This window comes from Scomber japonicus, chromosome 8, assembly GCF_027409825.1.
Source record: "Scomber japonicus isolate fScoJap1 chromosome 8, fScoJap1.pri, whole genome shotgun sequence".
Classification (NCBI taxonomy): Eukaryota; Metazoa; Chordata; class Actinopteri; order Scombriformes; family Scombridae; genus Scomber; species Scomber japonicus.
The window spans coordinates 7,088,595-7,109,090 of NC_070585.1; the positions used below are offsets into that span (position 1 = coordinate 7,088,595).

The 20,496-nt window shown below is 38.3% G+C and overlaps 1 non-coding gene across 1 annotated transcript; it reads right to left on the reverse strand.

Annotated features, from left to right (window-relative positions):
- Positions 1-1,995: 1,995 nt before the first annotated feature.
- trnal-uag (transfer RNA leucine (anticodon UAG)) lies at positions 1,996-2,077 on the reverse strand. The gene has a single exon. It is a non-coding gene; the product is annotated as a tRNA-Leu (tRNA).
- Positions 2,078-20,496: the final 18,419 nt, after the last annotated feature.

Genomic DNA, 20,496 nt, shown 5'->3' on the forward strand with positions numbered 1-20,496 from the left:
TATGTCTCCTCTTTCACCTCGAAACCCTTTCCTCTTACTCCCAATTGCCTTTGTTATTGAACTCAGTCAACTTACAGTGACATTGTCTTCTGCCGACTCCACTGAACTGATTGTCTATGCAATCATTTATCCCATCAACTCTGAGAAATATATTTTCTCTTCTCTCCATTGTTGTGTGCTGCACTTTCAGCCTCTTCATGTCCGTTGCTATGAACTCATTCTCAGTCTATTTATGGAGATGCCTAACACAAGAGCCGCATCGCACAATGAATCGGCCTTGATATAAACATCATTACCCTCTGGTCACTTGACTAAAGCTTTAATCAGAACACCGCTATGATTGGCTAACCATGAGTGCCATTTATCCTTCTTCTCGCTAACAGGGTTGAGAGAAAATGAGGGTGACACAAACAGACAGAAATGAAGATGTGGCTGGCTATTTTTAAATTGTAGAAAGTAACCAGACAAATAGAAGAGATGATTTTTCTGAATTGAACCAGAAGATTCAACCCAATTAGTTCCACTTTCATATTCCAGGACACATTTGATTTGAAAACAACAACCGTGTTTAAACTATTGTAATTCTAGCATAATAGATTACATTAAGCTGCCTATTGTTATCCATAGATGTACCACCAAAAATCAGGACCCATGAAAACCTAACTTAAAATATTTTTTGTAGCTTTTTTGATATTTTAAAGTATATAGAGAAGCAGACAAACTATTTGCAGTGTTGTGGTGATGCATGCATTTGAGATCAATAGACCACCACGACAGCCTCCTGATCAGTTCAAGACAGCTTATATGTGCCATAACATCATACTGTACAATTAAAAATCTTTTTTCCCTTAAAATCTGACTGACAGCTCTGAAAAGGCCTCCAATTACAGAAAGTAAGCGCAATAATCAGAAGATGCGGAATGAATGACCTGCTACTTAAAGAAGACCACCCTCTAAAACTGTTCTTTTTCATAGCTATAGTTTTGCATTGATCATAGCAATCATATCCTTGAATCATTAAAATAGTTAGAAAATACATTTGGTTAATATTATACTAATGTTAAATATGAAGTGTCTGGTTGACAAAGAAACTGAAAAATAGATAGTTGTTACAATTGTTGGATATTCATACAAAATCATTACAACATGGTTATGGATGGAGACATCAAATAACCTTGCTGTTAAAAAAACAATGGTTTCAGTCCATTGAACTCTGGTTTATAGAAGCTTCTGTTGCACCACTTTGCTCCCAGCAAACCTCCCATAGTTGTTGGCCCTAATTCGAGGTCAACAATAAGAAATTACTTTTGGTGGGATAGAATGGAAGTAGAAGCTTTACTGAAGTGAAACTTCAGAGGGAAAATCAAGTTGCTCTTCAAAAATAAATTTGAAAATTGAACGTCAAATTGTGTAGTCAAGGCCTGCAACAGCGCATAGAGCATCAGCCGCTTGCAACCTAATAATGGTGTCCGAAACAGCAGCTAAGGGGAAGGCCATCTCTGTCAAGTAACTGGTGACATATGGTGTATATTTGCATGAAACCTTGGCAATGTCGGCATGGATGGACGAGACAGAGACTGTATGGTGTCTTCCTGATTGGAAGGCTTGACAATTAGGAGAGGATTGTTCCTAGTCATAAACCTCTGGGCTATGGAGTCAGCAGGCTTTATCTGCAGCACTCTTCCGACAGTTGGGCTTGCACCTGCATTCTACGATTCCAAACCAATTTCGTATTTGTAAACGCCTGGGGAATTTTGGCGAGATGGAGTGGACCTGCGAAACACAGTATCTTATCATAACAACTTGAATACTTCCACTTTGAAATGGCTGACAGAGAAGCACTGGAAAGGTGAGTTACCTAACCTTTCACAGAATGCACACTTCCAGGGCACCGTGAGAGAGTTGTCGGAATTTTCACTGACCGTCATTTTGTAGATCTTTTAAAAACTTCCTGTCTTGATTGCCTGTAAAACACCAAGTAGCAAGCACTAAACATGGCAGTGGTGGGATTTGAACCCACGCCTCCTGAGAGACTGGAGCCTAAATCCAGCGCCTTAGACCACTCGGCCACACTACCTCCGCTTTGAAGCAGCCTGTCTGACCTGACGTGTTTCCAAGAGATGGAAATCAATCACTCAATCACATTTTAAAGCGTCAATGTCTGTAGCGACACCAAAAAAAGGCACATTACTGATATCCAACATTATTGAACTACAATGTGAAGAGCACGAATCTTCCACGTGTCTCTCTGACTAGCACTCTTTCCAAATTGCGAAAACTTAAATATTCTGCATTGGCCACCACTGACATTGTCTTTTTGATCGCCAGAGGATGTTGCCCGGTGACTTTTGGTAAAAGTTTACAACATAGAGAAGGCCTGAAAGGGACAGTTCAGTCATCTTTACCTGGCCATGCACTTGACAGGATGTCTGACTGTCAGTGGTGGGACTGCATAAGATAAAGATCACATGGAGCCTTGCTGATTGTTAGATGTGTTAGTTAGCAGAGGATGGTTTCGATCCATCAACCTCTGGGTTATGGGCCCAGCACGCTTCCACTGCACCACTCTGTTTCCTGTGAGTGGTGATTGCGTTTTAACATGCATTTTTCTAATTTCAAACCAATCTCATGGTGCCTGGAGAGTTTCGCAATATGAAGTGGACCTGCAAAAAGGAGGACCAGATTGGCATGGCAACTGCTTTTCCCATGAAAATCAACTTGGGAGCAACGCGCCACAGTTGAAATGTTTGAATCTGAAATATAATTTCGTCTTTCAAGATCTTATAATTTCTTTGCCCCTTTTACATCTGAAGGTTGTGAGTGGAAATCCAGGAGTTCTGGGTTTGACTAGACTAGTTTTTAACTGTTAGTCACCTCAATCCTTCAAGTTTCATTCACAATTCAAAACTGCCTTCATCTCATAAGAAAAGTCAAATTGTATGTGTTTATTGTGTACCATCATCCTGTTCTGCCTCAGCTATTGGCTTGTCGTGGCATTTACCTGAGAGACAGTTTGTACCAACAACAAATAAGGCTTGGATTTTTTGTGTCCTGCCTCTAACTATAACTAGGTTTAGATTTGGCTGACATTAATACATGGAAACAAATTAATTAAACTTTGCTCATAAAAGCAGTTTCATTGAAAGGTAATGTTCTCCTCCATGGATTTCAGAGAGCAGAGGAAGCCACAAGCAAAAAGCAAGAGAGCATTGGTACAGCAGTCAAGTAAAAATCAGTATTCCTCAGGTGTCATTAACCAGTAGGAATCTAAATGTAGGAACATTGAAACCAACTGGGAGATCTCAATTTCATCTCTCCCCAAGAAAATCTAATGAAGTCAAATTATGCTTGATTTTTTTTAAAAGTTAAACCGTCAGTTAATTAATTCCGTTTGCCTTTCTGCTTTTTCTCTTGGTCGATTTACCATTATACACACCATTTAAACAGTGTTATGCCTTTCTGCTGAAGTTTTGGAAGCAGTTTAGTCTCAATACAATTTTGGAATGGTCATTAATAATCTGTAGGGGACCAAATTGTTTTCCATTAAAGATTTTATTTTATTTTTCAGCTTTTACAGTGTTAATTGAAATTTAGATCACTGTCTTGATTGGAACCAGTGAGGTGCTGAGCATTTACGATTTTAATGTCTGTGTTTTCATCACCCAGAGAGTCATTTGCCCAGTGGACCAAAGTATCAAAAACTCTTTAAACCATTCAGGCTACTGCTGTGATTCTCTGCAGCATTGAATGTATTCCATATACCTGTTAACATACTCACTATACCTTAACCACGGATAAATGGAGGGAAACCTGATGAGATGATGACTCTCTTCCTTTACCATCTTGCCGTGTGTGTGTATGAGTGTGAGTTGCAACACCTAAGACAAATTGAATACCTACTGAGGTAGAACTAAAGATTGGGCTTCGGGGTCACTTCCTTATACTCTCTCTCTCACACACACACATGCAAATGGTCATTGTTTTCCCCAAATACTTGCTTATGCAGATGTAACACAAAGTACAATTATCAGCTTCCTGTCAATGTCAACAAAAAACGATAAATGTGTGAAATTTATATGAATAACAAACTCCTGGAACTAAGATGTCTCTTACATCACTGATAAGTCTATTCTCAGTATTTGAAGGGTTGACATTTTGCCATTAGTCTGTTTTGCTGGTGGTGATGGGCTAAAAATGGCAATAAGACAAACATGGTTTCCTTGAGCGCTAATGAGTATAATTTGCACCAGTTATCAAACCTTGTCATTTCTTTGTTTTGCGCCTTGTCTACGATAGTTTTCCATTTGTATAATAAGATTGCAGCTATGCTTTTAAGAATATGATGAATTGTTGCACTCTGTAGTAAAATTGTGTTCTCATGCATACTGCTCACCCTGCATTATTAAAACCAGTACACTGGTGTGTTTGTTTAATCCATGTTTTTCAATCTCATTGTGTGTGTGCATTTGTGTGTGTGGTAGGAGATTATAGTATGCCAAGTCAGTCATGTTTTGTGATGAATTGACAGATGACAGTTCTATGTGTATGCATGTGTGTGTCAGTCATTCTTTCCAATGACTGCGATGATTGACAGCACAATTGAACTCAATGGACAGCTCACAAGCCTTAAGCACATTACAGAATTAGGATGAAGAGGTTTTTTAATAAGATTGCCACTAAGCCAATCTACTCATTTTCAGTATGACTTAAAGGGCCTGCCAGTGTGCCATGAAAGGAGACACTGGAAGAGATGGTAAGCCAGCCAGGAAGCTTGACTACAGACATGAAGTGAGCTAAATACTTTAAGAAGTAATGCGTTCATGTTGAAGCATAAAAAAATGTTGCCTGATCTCTGCTGCATTATGTATACTGTATATTCAGTTTAAAGGTTTTGTGATTGTTTCCCATGTAAATTCAGTTTGAAACATTATTATATTTTAGTTTTATATATATATACAAAAAGATTAATCTCGGACAAAGAAAAGACATGCTTTGTACCCGATTTAGTGGAAGAGACTAGCTTCTTATTATCTGCATTTGTTCAGCAGAGAGACACAAACAATACTACTACTAATAATTGAAAGGATGATTCCCTGGCAACCAAAAGGTGAAGACAATCATACCACAAGTTGATTTTTGATTTGGCTGGTTTAGTGATGGGAATCGGTTCTTTTAGTTCGCCAGATCATTTGGCTTAGCTCACCAAGAAGAGCCGGCTCTTTCAGGTCCCAGACAGCTCTTCAGTTTACCATTATACCATTTATAATTCAGCCAAATTTAGCGCTGTTTTGACTTAGGATTTATATGTGTACACATATATCTCTTAAAATATTCAACACATCCTTTGTACTAAAGTATTCAAAAGTAAAAAATACATTTTCAAACATCAATAATTTGCTGTAGCCAATTGTTTTCTTTGCATTTACAGACCCTTGTAACTCTGTGAAACAACCCAATGAATGCACTGACTTGCTAGAACCACTCTACTACACAAAGCAGATAGAAACACCTGTAAAAACTTAAGCATAGAGACTAAAAAAAAGGACAGATATTGACATTTTCAATTTTTATTTAAACACACACCCCTAACAAAAGCTAAGTAAAGTAAAGTCCTGAAAAAAATAAAAATAAATACAGGACTCAAATAAATGTGCTGAAATGCTTTTTATTCATTTTTTCAGGGCAGATTAGAATTGAGGAAGACGAAATGCCTCAGTTTAGAGGGGCTGATGTGGTTTCTTCTCTCTGTTATTATCTGCCCTGTTTTAGAAAAGATCCTTTCAGAGGGGACTGTTGCTACAATGCACAGTTGCCCTGCCATCACCTTGACTAGTCCTGGGTAGACTGAAGCCTTGCACTCCCACCTCAGCAGGTCTGCGGTTCTTTGGATAATAGGCTCCTCAAGATATGATCTTACTTCCAGCATAGCATCTGCTGAGGGGTTTCTTCTTACAGTGTCTTCTGTTGCTCTTGCATCAAGGAGCCTCCAAACAGTAGACATTTGTGGCTCCACTTCTGGTGCCCTTGCTCCCTATCACTCTTGGCCTCCTGGTGGTTGAGCTGGCTGGCTCCTTGGGGTACATCTTGCTGCTGCTGCTGTTACCCTCTGAAGTGCCTCATCCTGCCCCCTGTGAAACCCCACCATTGACATCCCTGCTAAGTACTCCTGGGTCTTCCCGCTCCCCCCTAAACCCTAAGCCAATCTGCCTTGATCATTCTTACTGGGTTTTTTGTGTGTGTTCACCACTTCAATTCTTCGAGTCTCTGTGTCTGCACTTTTAGGTCAGAGTTTTTGCCATTATGACACAGTGGGTTTTTGTGTGTGTGTCAGTGTAAACATATAATGACTATGTCCATGTCAAATTCACCAGATGTGAGTATCCTCCTTAGATAACAGGCCTTGACAGACATCACAAAACCTTTTGACCTCATCTTACATACATGCCAGTGACCCCCACAATAACAGTTAGGTGTTTCTTGCAAATATACCATTGGAATGATAGTGAACAGTAGCCAGAACACCCTTCAAAGCATCTTAAAATTATACATCCAACCCTATGCATTATATTTGGACTCAACCCTACTCCCACTCCTGAAGATGTATTGTCAAGCGTACAGACACTTGCTTGTGAGAAGTCACAAGCCAGGTTTCCATCCCAGTCTAGCACAGATTTTACCAACATTTTCAGAAATTTGGCAAAAGAAAATACAAATGAATTGCATGTTTCCATCCACTACTCCTAAGTGAATATTAGGAGTTCCTTTGTCTAGATAAACAGCCGGTGGTACTAATTTTTCCAGTCAGGTGCCATTAACCCAATACAGAAGAAGAGGGTGTGATGAGATGCAATCATTAAAATAACACTAGTCGAACCTCAAGCTGCTCTCCCAACACAGTGATCTCAATCAAGGTTGGATTACCAACTATCTTAGGGAAGAAGACATTGCAATGGCACTGAAAGGTCCAGGTTTTTCTACTTATGTTATTGTGATATTTAAATTGAACTTTCACAGAGAGTGGAAGAAACGGGGGTTAACAGGGGCCTTGCAGTTACTTTTTCCTCAAGAGCCTCTTCAGGTAAGTTCAGCCATGGGTCTCATTCAAATGAATGAGAATGCTGTGTTTTTTTGACACAGTGTAAATGTCTGGCTTGATGTAGCAATGTGTACCCAAATTGAAGGGATGACCCACTACTTCTGTAGGGGCAGGATTTCTATATCTCTCATCACTGAAAGTAAATATTACACCAGTCTATATAGTGGAATATCTTTCAGAAATCACTACAATCTCTTGCCTGTAATGTTACCATACAGAATTGTGTTAAATAACCACTCATCGGTCACAAATGCAAAAGGACATAGTTAGTAATAAATTAAATAAATACAATAAATAAATAAATTACAATTCATAAATATACTCAATTTGATGTTAAAAGGGTTAAAAACAAATAATATTGGAATACATAGGGTTAAAAAGCTAAACACAGGCTTAATTTGAAAGTTAAAAAACTACCCGACTAACGGGGAGTGTATAAAAGGGACATATACGGACATCAGTTTGGCACTCACCTCTGAAGGAGCAACATCTCCTCAATTAAATTAGTCATCCAGCCACTCCAGCCTCCGCCTAGGAAGGTCGTGCAGGCTTGAGCCCAGTACCGTTGGAAAGCCCATGGCCACCTATGGGGGGGTAGCCAGAGTCTCATAGACCACACTCACAACGGTTCAGTGTCAAAAAGTCAGTCACATTAAAGGACTAACTGCCTCTGTGCTTCTCTAATATTTTCCAGTGATACTGATGTAGTGCTTGATATTGGAGTGATATTAAGGAAGAGAAACAGCCACAGTGACAAGCGTAACAAACATTTTAATCTTTCCCTCAGACTTATCAGGTTTATTTTAATCTATTGAGAATCAGACCACCATGCTGTAGTAAAAAAAAAAAGACTGGTGTGGTAATGTGATCATTCAAACTGATAGACAGTGAATGTTGTTGCTTTTCGCTGATGAAGGTTCAAACCAGTTTTCTCAAAATGTCAAGTCTATTTCATAAACAAACTCAGTTTTATTTTTTAAATAAATGTCCTTACATCTGTCTGATCTGTTTTTGGGCCCTGCAGCTTATAATTTGCTCTTTTTGATAACTGCTGCCGCTTACAAAAACTATGAAAATGGAACATTACTGAAAAACAGTACAACTGTGTGCTGCAAGACTAAAACAATGAACCGTTGTTCATAAAACATAATGATTATAGCTACTTTAAAGCTGCAGTAAGTCAAAACCAGGGAGCCAACAGCTTTATGGAGCATTTTAGCGACTTTTGGCCTGCCCAGCACAAAATGGCAATCCTAGCAGCCATATGGTGGACATAGTGGAGAATTTACCAGATATTTTTTCCAGAGTTGGCTCAAAGCTCAAAGGTATCATAACCAACTCACATTTATCAGGAGGGCAATCCTGATCACAAATAAAGGCAAATGGTGCTTTTCAGAGTCTGGTAGATATGTTAATAATAAACCCTAACAAGTTTGCCATAAGAATTAATAAAGGTGACAATATGACAATGTTGTGTTTACAGTGTTTTTTGTGCTGTATATACTACTACAATAGATACTAGCCGTTTTTTCTTTGAAGTCTCTTCATATTCTCAGAAATTTGTGAAACACAAACGTATCAAATAAAAAGAAGAAAAAACTGAAATTACAAAAGACATATGATCCACTCCTGGACATACAAGGTTTTAATCTGGCAGCTGCGAGCCCGTCTCGGGGCGCAGTGTGTTCCAGAAATAGCGATTAAACGAAAGAACAGTGTTAGATTAATGTCATCATATTGGTTATCTTGCCGTTAACATAGTTACAGATTTAGAGTGGCTTAATCACACAGAACAGAAGGAAGCAGCAGACCATAGTCCACTGTCAGATACAGCAGAATTAAACACACATATTCATGCATAAGCCTCATAGACAAGTGACACTGACACACACTTTAATCATATTCATATTCTCTTTGTGGATATCTGCTTCAGTATTCCACAGCATGTATTTGTATGTAGATGCTTAAACACATGCTTGTGCTACCAATTTTTGTGTGGATTCATCTGGTTTTTACTGGACTTTGTGTGTGTGTGTGTGAGTGTGTGTCAGAAGGGAGAGGGGCTTGAGAAGCTTATCCCCGCTACTTGGCTGCTTCAGTTATAAAAACTCTCAACAACAATAGGATGGTTGGCATCTGAAAGGCGAAAATCTGTTAGAGTAGAGACACACTGTACCAGAATACCCTCGATTACCACAGCCAGTGAAATGAAAGTGCAGCTTAAGATATTAAAGCAGAATCAATCATATGAATGTAATAGCGCTGAAATGTTGATCTTAAATACTATTAATAGTGAAATCCCCTATCTCACTTCCAGCATCATGAATTTAGAAATGTTCTCTACCTTATCAAAACTTTAAATATGAACCCTGCCATAGTATACAAGAACTTTTTTGCTTTTTCTATATACCTCATGTTGCCCTTAATCCTGTTTACAGATAAAGGTTTTGAAACTTTTGAAGTGCTTCTCAGTAGCACTTATGTTAAGTTGTATCTGCTTGGTAAATGACTAAAAAACAACAACAACGTTTGTTGTAATTAACAAAAATGAATACTTCCAAAGCTAATCTTCAAATATATAACTATGGTACAGAAAATGACCAACCTGGCACCCAAATAAAACTAGAAGTTAATTTTTGATCTTTGGGAACTTGCTTTGCATATTTAGATTTAGGATAGTAGTTTTATGTAGTAATTCATTCAATATTTAACAAACACATTTTAAGCCTTATTGTCTTATATGGCTAAATGACACATACCTACAGACACAGTCAGTCTAGTCACTGCTAGCGAACTTAGTCCAGCTGTCGAACGAGCACGAGTAACATGAGGTGACAATTTGGTTTGCATTCTGCCTGAACAAACCATTATGAGCATTACACTGCAGTCCATATACCTCCGGAGTTGGAAGTTGGAAGTTGGAGCTGTGGATGATGTCACACCTGAGTTTGATTTGTTCCAGTTAGAAGTCAGAAAACCAATTCTAGTCAGGTTTAACCAGTAATAGCAATACCAGTTGAAAAAAATCCATTTTGCTGTAGTTTGCTCTTACAACCACCATAACAACATGTCCACAGATAGAAGTTGGACAGTGCTGTGTGATTCAACTGCTAATAAACAGGATATTACTACAGATGTCACACTGTTGACGCAAAGGGCAGCCATCTTGGATGGCAAGGTTTGAAATATCCAACTGGGAACTCAGAAATTCCAACTTCTGAGTACAACTGGAATACACCATTATCATTTAGCACAAAGTACCACTTTGCCTATGTCCAGTATGCTTTAGACAAACTCCTTTAGCATCACATGCTAACAGCTCTGTGATGCTAAAGGAGTCTGTCTAAAGCATAACAGAAGTTTTGTGTTGTGTGCTATATTAATCAGGTTTAATTTTACAAATCTTAATTCATATCATGAGTTTGGATCAACTCCCAGCCATTGTAATGCTTTAGCAGCTGTATCATTCTTGGTGAAGAATCAACCCCTCTGCTTGCCAAAAACGCTTTAAGTGACACAGTCAAGGCTTAAATTTAAGTTTAATTAAAAGATTTGGTTCTAAATCAAAAGATGCACACCATAACAAGGTAGACAGGAAAGTCAAATTCAGACTTCTCTTTAGTGTTGTGTTGTTTGTGTTGTAGTGTTGTTGTATCTTCAACTGTAAAATTGTATTTACATATCTAAACATTCAGAACAGACATGCACCAGTGACGACTTACACGTTTCATCTTGTATAAATGGATTTCATTTTTGCATTTATGTTTACATTAATGAAATGAAATATTATGAAACGAGCCCATTTAACCTCCTAGCACCTCAGTGTGGGTGTCGCTTTTGAGATTGCCTGAGTGTGAGAGGACCAGAGACGAAACGGGGATGAAGGAGGACGAATGGAGTTAGGGAGGCTTTGACTTTCAAAAATATCTTATAATGTGACAAAGCACATCTCCATAAACAAAGCAAAAATGACACCAATATATCATTTTCAGTTTCATATAACGAAAAATCATGCAAAACAATCAGACTTCCACAGGCGTTACCAGAGTATCACTGCACCAGATGTAATTATTTACTCTTTTCTTATTGTATGTAAAATATAGCTTTGCCCTTGCTGTGATGAATAGATTGAAAAGTTTCTCCCTACATAAAAACAGAGGAGAGAATAATGACAGGACAAAGAAATGAGAACTGGGAGTTGAGAGAGTTCACATTAGTTTTGATGCAATGCTTTTGTGATGCATGCATGAGAGCGAATGGAGGGAGAGAGGAGGTAACATCACAACAAACAGCCAAGGACAAGATTCAAAGTTGTGGCACGGGGTATTAGATTACATTTGATAAATAAATAGATCGCTGCAGGGAAATTGGATTTCTGCAGGAGCAAATATTACACTCGATACATCAATGAATAGGATAGAAATAACAAGAAAGTGAATAAAGGTTACTGAACTATATTCAACTGATAATTCAAAAAGTTATGTCTTGTATTATTTCAGTCTAAATCCTAAATCCAACTACAATTTGCCCATATTCCTCACCTCATGCCCTAAATCCCAAGCTCTGAGAAATGAACATTTTGCCAATATAATAGAAATACATCCTGAATGTGTAAACACAACAGATGTAGAGAAACACTGGTTTACTTGGTGAAATACCAAATTGTGAGATGATTTCAGCTAAATGTGTCAGGGTCTGTCATGTGTCTGTTTCCTGTTTTATTTTGACACCCTAGTCTCTGTGCGCACTTCCTGCTCCCCGTGTGATTACCTGTCCCCGCCCTTATGTGTTTCACCTGTGTCTCGTTATCCCTTCCCTCCTGTGTGTATATAACCAGTGCTCCCCTGTGTGTCAGTGCCAGATCGTCTTGTCAGTTTCCTGTAAGAGTTCCAGCGTTATCCCTCGTTATCCCTCGTTTAGATTCCTAGTGTTATTTTATTATTTTGGACTTCCTGGTTACCGACTCTTGGACTGAATAAACATAATTGAGAACTGATTCTGCCTGCCTGCATTTGTGTCCGCCAGTCTCTGTGTCCTGACAAAATGTATCACCCCATATCATAACCTGAGGACAGCCAATGGAATTTGAGAAACCCAACTCCATATTGACTTCCTTTTAATTATTTGAAATGTAATTGTCTGTATATTTTTGTATATGTCAGTAACCCTGGTTGTTAGACTTATAATTAACATGGTTTATTAAAACCTTCATGATATACATTATTCATTTGTAAATGATTCAGTGACTACTTTTTGCTATTCATTTCTGGTTACATACAGTATATGTTGCTTTATGAATTGAATTGACTTTATTGTCCACCTTGGTGTAAATTTGTCTACGTCTTCCTCCAATACATTAAAAATACAAACAATATGCACCATATCATGAAGACATTAAAAACATACACCAACACTGCACAACATAAAAAACATACAACTGAACTGAACTGTAATTGTGGAAAGGGGGCAGGAAAACAGCAGCAACCGTTGTAATAAGTTAAAACAAACAAACAAAATAGTAAAAGCTTCATAGGTTTATGACCCTAGTGACACTGGATAGTTTTCCCATGGCTGTACAGTTAATAGGAACATTCAACTTAAAGATGGTGTAAAGTGAATTCACACATTTTCTTCTAAACACATTAAATAGGTAATAAATGTATTTTTAAAAAAGGTGTAAAAAGCATTTCAACCATTTAGATTTGAATTGTGGAGCTAGGCTTCACAAACTGTGTTTCAAGATTTCTGTGTTCAGGATTTAGTGGGCGGGTCTGAAAATCACTGCCATGTTACATAACGTGGCGGTGATTAGCATAAATCCGCCCCTGCTGCTGTACAGGTAAAAAAACATTCAGCACACACTACTACTACTACTACCACTACAGTCTACAGTTAGCTGAGATAGCCGCCGAGCTAGCCACTGAGCTAGCCGCAGAAAGCTCTCAAACATAGCGTCCATGTTTCTGGCAGGCGGGGAGTTCCGGTCCTCTGAAATGAGGCCAACACGGAAGTAACTTAGAGCTGCATTCTATCAAAAGGCCACCAGGGGGCGACCGTTTTGTGTTCAAAAGGACTTCCGTCTCAATACAAGTCAATGGAGAATTCACCAACTTCTCACTTGATTTCCAACCTCAGTAAACGTTTTCAAAATGTGTTTATGGTCTCAATCGCTAGTTTAAAGCCTTCTTCAATGCAGTATGATGTTCATTTGTGACATTTTGGCCTCCCTGATTTTATATTTGATGATAAAGCAGGGTATGCATTAGGGCGTGGCTACGTTGTGATTGACAGGTTGATTGACCAATGTCCTCGAGATCCAGCCCTCGCAACCAATCGCCGCCCACACGTCCGCCCATGACTCCGCCTCATGCCCATATAAGTAGAATCCGTGTTCTTTTCTTCCCGGCATGCACCTGCCTAGATTTGAAATTATTGGCTTCCGAGCAGCACTCCACAAACCAATGGGTGTCGTCACGGATGTTACGTCCATTTCTTTTATACAGTCTATGGTTTCTGGTAGAGGTGGTGACTTTGATTGACAGGTGACACTTGGTAGGGGGCGGGGTTTCAACGAACTCAACGGGCACTCCCACAGTGTTTGGTAGCAGAGAAAGAGACTGACTTTTACACAATTTTAAAGCCTAATTTCATATATTTGGCGATTTTTTTAATCATTCAAATTTGGCAGGGTGGTTAACAACACAATTTTCTGTGGTATGTCAAACTCAGAAAACACATTTATTCTTACTTTACACGGACTTTAATGTGAATAAATATATTTTGGTTAGATCGCTGACTAGCTTGAATGTTAATTTAACAGTTTACTAAAGTTGCATAACATCTGCAGGCAGCCAGAACTACTTTCTTGCACCTTTCACTATATGCAAGCAGCCAGGAGGGACTATTTCTTTATAAGAACAATGTGTTATGAATATGTGTCTATTGCACGTTGTTTGGCACATTTGGGGCTTTGTATCAGGCTGAACAATGGTTCCTAGCTGTGATATAATCAGTTTATTGAAGTCAGTTGTGAGCTATTGAATATATAATTTGTTACTATAATTCTGTGAAAACTTTAATTATTTGGAATAAAATGACTGATACTCACTGTGTAATGGAGACTGTAATGTAGGAGCTGAATATACAGCCACATACAACACCACCCAGACCCTCCACTGTCTAGATACTGATGCGCGCGCGCACACACACACACACACACACACACACACACACACACACACACACACACACACACACACACACACACACACACACACACACACACACACACACACACACACACACACACACACACATACAAACACACAAACACCAGATGTAGCCAAACTCCTAATAAGCTTAGTGGCTCCAGCTCGTATCTTGAACTATGTCATCAGAAAATTGATTAAGTCACCTAAACATGACTCTGGGAGGCTCTTCTCATTTAGTTACATATTAAGTAGTGAAGGAGAGGGAAGGGAAGAGAAGGGAAGGAGGTGATTGTGGATCAATTTATTCAACTATGTTATAGAGGACAAGAAGAACACTGAATGTTCTTATTCAGTTATGAAGAGGTGATAGTACGAGAGATGATGTGTGAAGGAATAAAAGAGTCAGAGTAGACAGTAAGAAAGACTAGTGAGTAAAGATCAATACTTCATTCTTGGACTTGAAGATGTTGTTTTTGTGTTTGTGGTGGATGGACAACAAGTGAAGGTGTGAAGGGCAAGAGAGGAAAAAGAGCAAGGGAGCATAAGAGCATGCAGAGGAGGGGATGGGAGGAAATTAGGGTACTTCAAAGGGAAAGAAGAAGAAAAAAAGAGAATAAAGAGGTAGAGGTCACTGTTGTTTTTTGACTTGCACACAATGACAGGTGAGCGTCTACTACAGTTAAAAGTTTGTTTCTTACTACAAAACATATTTTGGATATATAAAGAAAGTTGGTCTGCACTGTTAAAAAAAAAAAAGATTATATTTTTTGCTGTTCAACCAGTGGGAGAAACTATTCCTATTGGTGCCACTTTACAATAAGTCTACCCTTATAAAGGCTTTGTGAATGGTTTATATTTAGGTTGTGAACTCTTTCTAAATCATTAATAAGCTGTTATAACTCAGTGACCAGCTGCTTGCCAAATAGTGATCCCATATTCTTCTGTATTCTCAATCTCAGATAATATTCATAGCTTTGTCTTCATCAGGCAGCATGCTTGGTTTCCATTGTTTGCTGACTGGATCCTCCATGTTTCTTACATCCAATTATGAGCAATGAGCAGTATAAAAGCATCACCATTTACTAATGAATTATTAACATTTATAAATCCCAAAGGGGAGCCTTATTGTAAAGTGTAAAGAGTATCACCATTTACTAATCTGCTGACTGACAAAGTGACAAAATAGCAAGATCTGATGAAAGATGCAGTAGTATACCATACCTTCATCTTGCCAAATAGTGACCCCACATTGATGCATGGGAACTCATTTACAACAGTCAATTAATGCTTTATGAAGTGTTTCCAATCTAATTAATAACTTTATTTTTATTTTTGTTGGGTTATAGATTCAAGGTCTTGTTTAAATTAAAGGCACAATCATTGATTAATATGTAAACTAAATCTTGCTCACCACCAAAACCTTGAAATATTCAATAGATATTATTCTATATTTTTGTAATTATCTACAAATCTCATGGAAAGAAAACAACAACATTGTATTAGTCTGTCTCTCACTACTTTCCCACCCAGTCGTACTCAGCCTCTTTTCAGACTGAAATCCTAAAAATAAGCTCACAAACACAAAATAGAAAACACAAACAGAAAAATAGATTCAGTGATTTCCTGAAAGAGCTGCACACTGTAGTTTTTAACAATAATAACTCAAATAAGAGGAAATTGTCCTTTTTTTGTTGGGACTATTTTCAGGCTAACCTGCAGTAGAACATATTAACATCACAAAATAAACAACAGAGTTCATAATGATTGTAGTGAAGGAACAGTTTGGCTCCCTGATGTGTTTCTAATAGTTTTCTGATGATGGAACTCTAAAAATAGATTATTTTCAGCCTTATCTTGTACATGTTTGTTTACCTCTGTAATACTTCTACAATCAGAGCAATATTTTGTTCTACATTTTGTGATTGTGAGCAGCTGAGAAGCACATACAACACTTTTTTCCCCCATTCCATTTCCATTTAATATAATATGGACTGAAGTCAAACTGAAAAGAAAACAGTGAAATGATCTGACCCTAATCAGATGTATGCTTCACTTTGCTTTAGAGAATAAAGAGACTGAGCAGTAAATGTCTTAATAAGGATATCTGTGTAGAGAGACAGAAGGAAGGAAGGAAGGGAGAGGAATAAATCAGCCTTGTTATTAGTTGGGTGTTTGAGTAATGTACAGTCCACAATCACAAATAATAATCATTAATAGCATAATTTTAGCTATGAACTCATTCATTTCATTTTTATTGAATTTGCTGTGTCTTCACTTCATTAGAACTCTGAGAACCAACTTCCACAGAGCCACAACCTGTCCTCCGGCTGCCCCTTGCCCTCCAAATTAAAATTGCATTGCTTTATTTTTACATCAGAGGGACACTGTTTCATCTGTAGAGTGAGTGATTGGGCCCATTACATAAGTATGGATATTTGATAAACATATAACTCAAAGCTCATATCTTTAGAAGTGAATTTAAAGGGTCATTCCAAAGAAATGTGAAACAAACTAAAACTCTTTTAACTTTGTTTAACTTAATTCATCATTTGCATTTAAAATACAGTGTCTTTTATAAATGTGTTACATTTTATAATGAACTGGAAACTTTAATTATGAATTATGAATTATTATGAATGTGTGTAGTTGTGCGAGATTGTGTGTGTGTGTGTGTGTGTGTGTGTGTGTGTGTGTGTGTGTGTGTGTGTGTGTGTGTGTGTGTGTGTGTGTGTGTGTGTGTGTGTGTGTGTGTGTGTGTGTGTGTGTGTGTGTGTGTTTAAGCAGATGCCAGCCTTTGTTTGCATGTCTAATGCTCATGTGTGCTTTTTCTGCATGTATCATTGTGTATGCATGTTTGTTTTTTTTTGTACATGCCAACATTGGGCCCGTGTGTGTGTGTGTGTGTGTGTGTGAGGTGCAGATGTGTCAGTGTAGATGTTCAGCAGCAGACTGAATCCATGGAGTCTCATTAATGGCTTCATTAAGGTCAGAGAGATCTCATTTGGACTGAGTGAATTATTCAACCCATGTGTCAGTCAGTCACCAGCAGACACCAGCATCCAGGTGGAGACAGACTGAAGAGACAGAGAGGAGGAACTCACCACATTCATTATTGAAAACACCAAAAAAAAAGAAAAAAAGAAAGAGTGCCGGGAAGAGACAGAGATTATTAAAGATGAGCAAACAGCTGTAAACCTACACACACAAATAGAACAATTCCACAAGGCGTCAGCAGGTGACTCATCTGTAGAGAAAACAGATGGAGATGTAAGGGTGGATGATAACATTTGTTGAAGACGTCACAAATAAATGAAACTTTTTTGCAGAATACACAACTCTTGATGTTATCAGGACATAAAAGATAACGGTTCTAATTTTCATTATTTTGGCCCTGAAAGTGTTATACTACCTGAGTTAATTGCAGATCAAGGAATGAGGAGAGATCGCCAAAGAGATATGGAAAGAAAACACACTGAGTTATAGGAGAATAAAACTGTCTTAAACAAACCTCCAGGTTAGAGTAAAAAACTCTAATGCTAAAGTTATGATCCAGACTGTTGGTGTAGTTATGAATAATTATTGACATATTGGGTTTTTGCTCAAAATGAAAAGATTCATAATATATAATTTGGTTAAACTGTTCTCTTGTTTACTTCTTTGACTGTCTCACAGCTTCTTTCTTGTCCCATCGGACTTTAATACAACTTCGTAGCAATGTTGCTAATTAGCTTAGTGAGTTTAAAGTTAAACATCAAATGTAAATGACAAAAAAACATTGATCACAACTATGAACACAAAACCCAATTCATAATAAAGTGGACTTACCTCCTAAAGGAATAGAAATATTTGCTTTTGGGTTACTGTAGATGAGACATTAATCTCAGTGGGAAACTAAAGCTGAGTATTGAACACATCTTGTTTTGTATCTTGTTTGTTTTAGCTGTGCTATTCTGTCAGAGTTTCTTGAAATTGACAGTTGTTGAATTGTCGGCAGTGGTTTAAAAAAAAAATTTTTTTAGAGAGTCGGGCTAGTTGTTTCCCCCCAGTCTTAATGCTAAGCTAGGTTAATTACCTCCAGCTCTAGCTCCTTACTTTGCATGGTGTCAATAGTCATGTGTAACCCTCCTGTTGTCCTGTAGGATCAATTCTGACCCAGGCGTTGACTTCTGACTGGTCAAATCAGCTCATTGCTTTTCTTTTTCAGCACTTTAGTGTTTTAATATTGCACTGTAAAAACAGCTGTAGAATAGTTTTTGAAAATAGTTTCTAGATTTGTTATGGCTTGTAGTTTGTGATTGCTTGACCTGAGAATACAAACTTAACCTTCCTGTTGTCCTGTTGGTCAACATAGACCATGGAGAACTCAAAATTAGGCATAGTTTCTTTAAATGAGGCCTAGTGACCATCATTTTGAAAAATAAATGGAATACCTTTAGTAATAAGTTGGACTGAAGTTGGCTAAAAAGGTCTAAACAGAATTGGGTGATAATTTATATCTTATGCTACAGTCAAACCAGACCAGTTCAATATTGACCCGAGAGGACTACAGCTGCATGGTCAACGGGAAGACAAGAGTGTTCCCAAAATGTCAAACTATTCCTTTAATGATTCCAATTGAAGAGTTGTTTGATGACTGTGACTTCTCAGACGTCCTCAGAAAATTACCACTTGACATATATCTCATATTCTGCTGCACTGGAAGCAGCCGTCTGGGAAAAAAATGAAAAAAAGTTATTACTTCTCCACCTCCACACCTTCTGAATAATCACTCCATACCTGACCCTGGATTCTGTTTATCAGTTTGTTCTGTTTGCTTCTGCTGTTACATTACATCATTTTTTATTTGAATGCGACATTCGCCATAAAAAGACCATAATGCTCAGCCAACCTACAGTGTGAGTGTGAGTAAAAACCAAATTAAAAAGCCTGTTTATATGATATCAGCCATTGCATTCCTAGAATGAAAATATGAAATATGGCCGACATTAACAAACACAGAATGGAACAACTCGCCCAGGTATATGTGAGCTATTGTTGTTTTGACTTTTAAGAAGATTGTGGATTTGTATTCTTGCTTTGTGTCAAAACTCGGCTGAAATGCAGATGGAAATACAAACAAACCTTCTAATTCTGTCTTCTTCATCATTTGTTTCTTTTCCGACTACTTCTCTGTCTTCCTCTCTGTTTTCTCACTATTGCTAAGCATCCATGTGTGGAAAAGCAGATGAGACTCCTTTCTTAAGTGTGTGTGTGTGTGTGTGATAGAGCCTTCACCACAACACACAGGCTGTTCACTGATTGCCTTGCGTGTGTGTGTGTGTGTGTGTGTGTGTGTGTGTGTGTGTGTGTGTGTGTGTGTGTGTGTGTGTGTGTGTGTGTGTGTGTGTGTGTGTGTGTGTGTGTGTGTGTGTGTGTGTGTGTGTGTGTGTGTGTGTGTGTGTGTGTGTGTGTATATATATGTGTGTGTGTGTTCTCTGTGACTTTGTGCACACCCTTAAGTCACACAGAGTGGTACCGGTCATCATTCAAATGTGACATTGCAACTTTAACTGTAAAATATTGTTTAAGTCCCAAAGACGCACAAATTCATTACACACACACACACACACACACACACACAGTTACACATGCATTTTTCAAACTCTGCACACTCTGCAGTTTTTTTAGGACATCTCTTAAACACATACACTTTATAAAAACACTGACACTAAAGACCCCCAGTTCCCTTCCTGCAGTAGCCATTTGGAAAGAAGCACATGGAACAAACACACACACACACACACACACACACACACAAGGCAATCAGTATGACTAAACAGCCTGTGTGTTGCGGTGAAGGCTCTATCAATCTTTCCTGAAAGTTAAGAGCAGGTAGGGACCCCTAATAGCCTTTGTGAATGTGTGTGTGTGTGTGTGTGTGTGTGTGTGTGTGTGTGTGTGTGTGTGTGTGTGTGTGTGTGTGTGTGTGTGTGTGTGTGTGTGTGTGTGTGTGTGTGTGTGTGTGTGTGTGTGTGTGTGTGTGTGTGTGTGTGTGTGTGTGTGTGTGTAGCAGCAGTGTACAGTAGTGTATATGTAAGTGGTCACTATAGTATGTGTTTGTGACAGAGGTCAGGGAAGGGAAGGTTTACTCATAGTATTAGTGTGTGTGTGCGTGGGTGTGTGTGTGGGTGTGTGTGTGGGAGGGTGTGT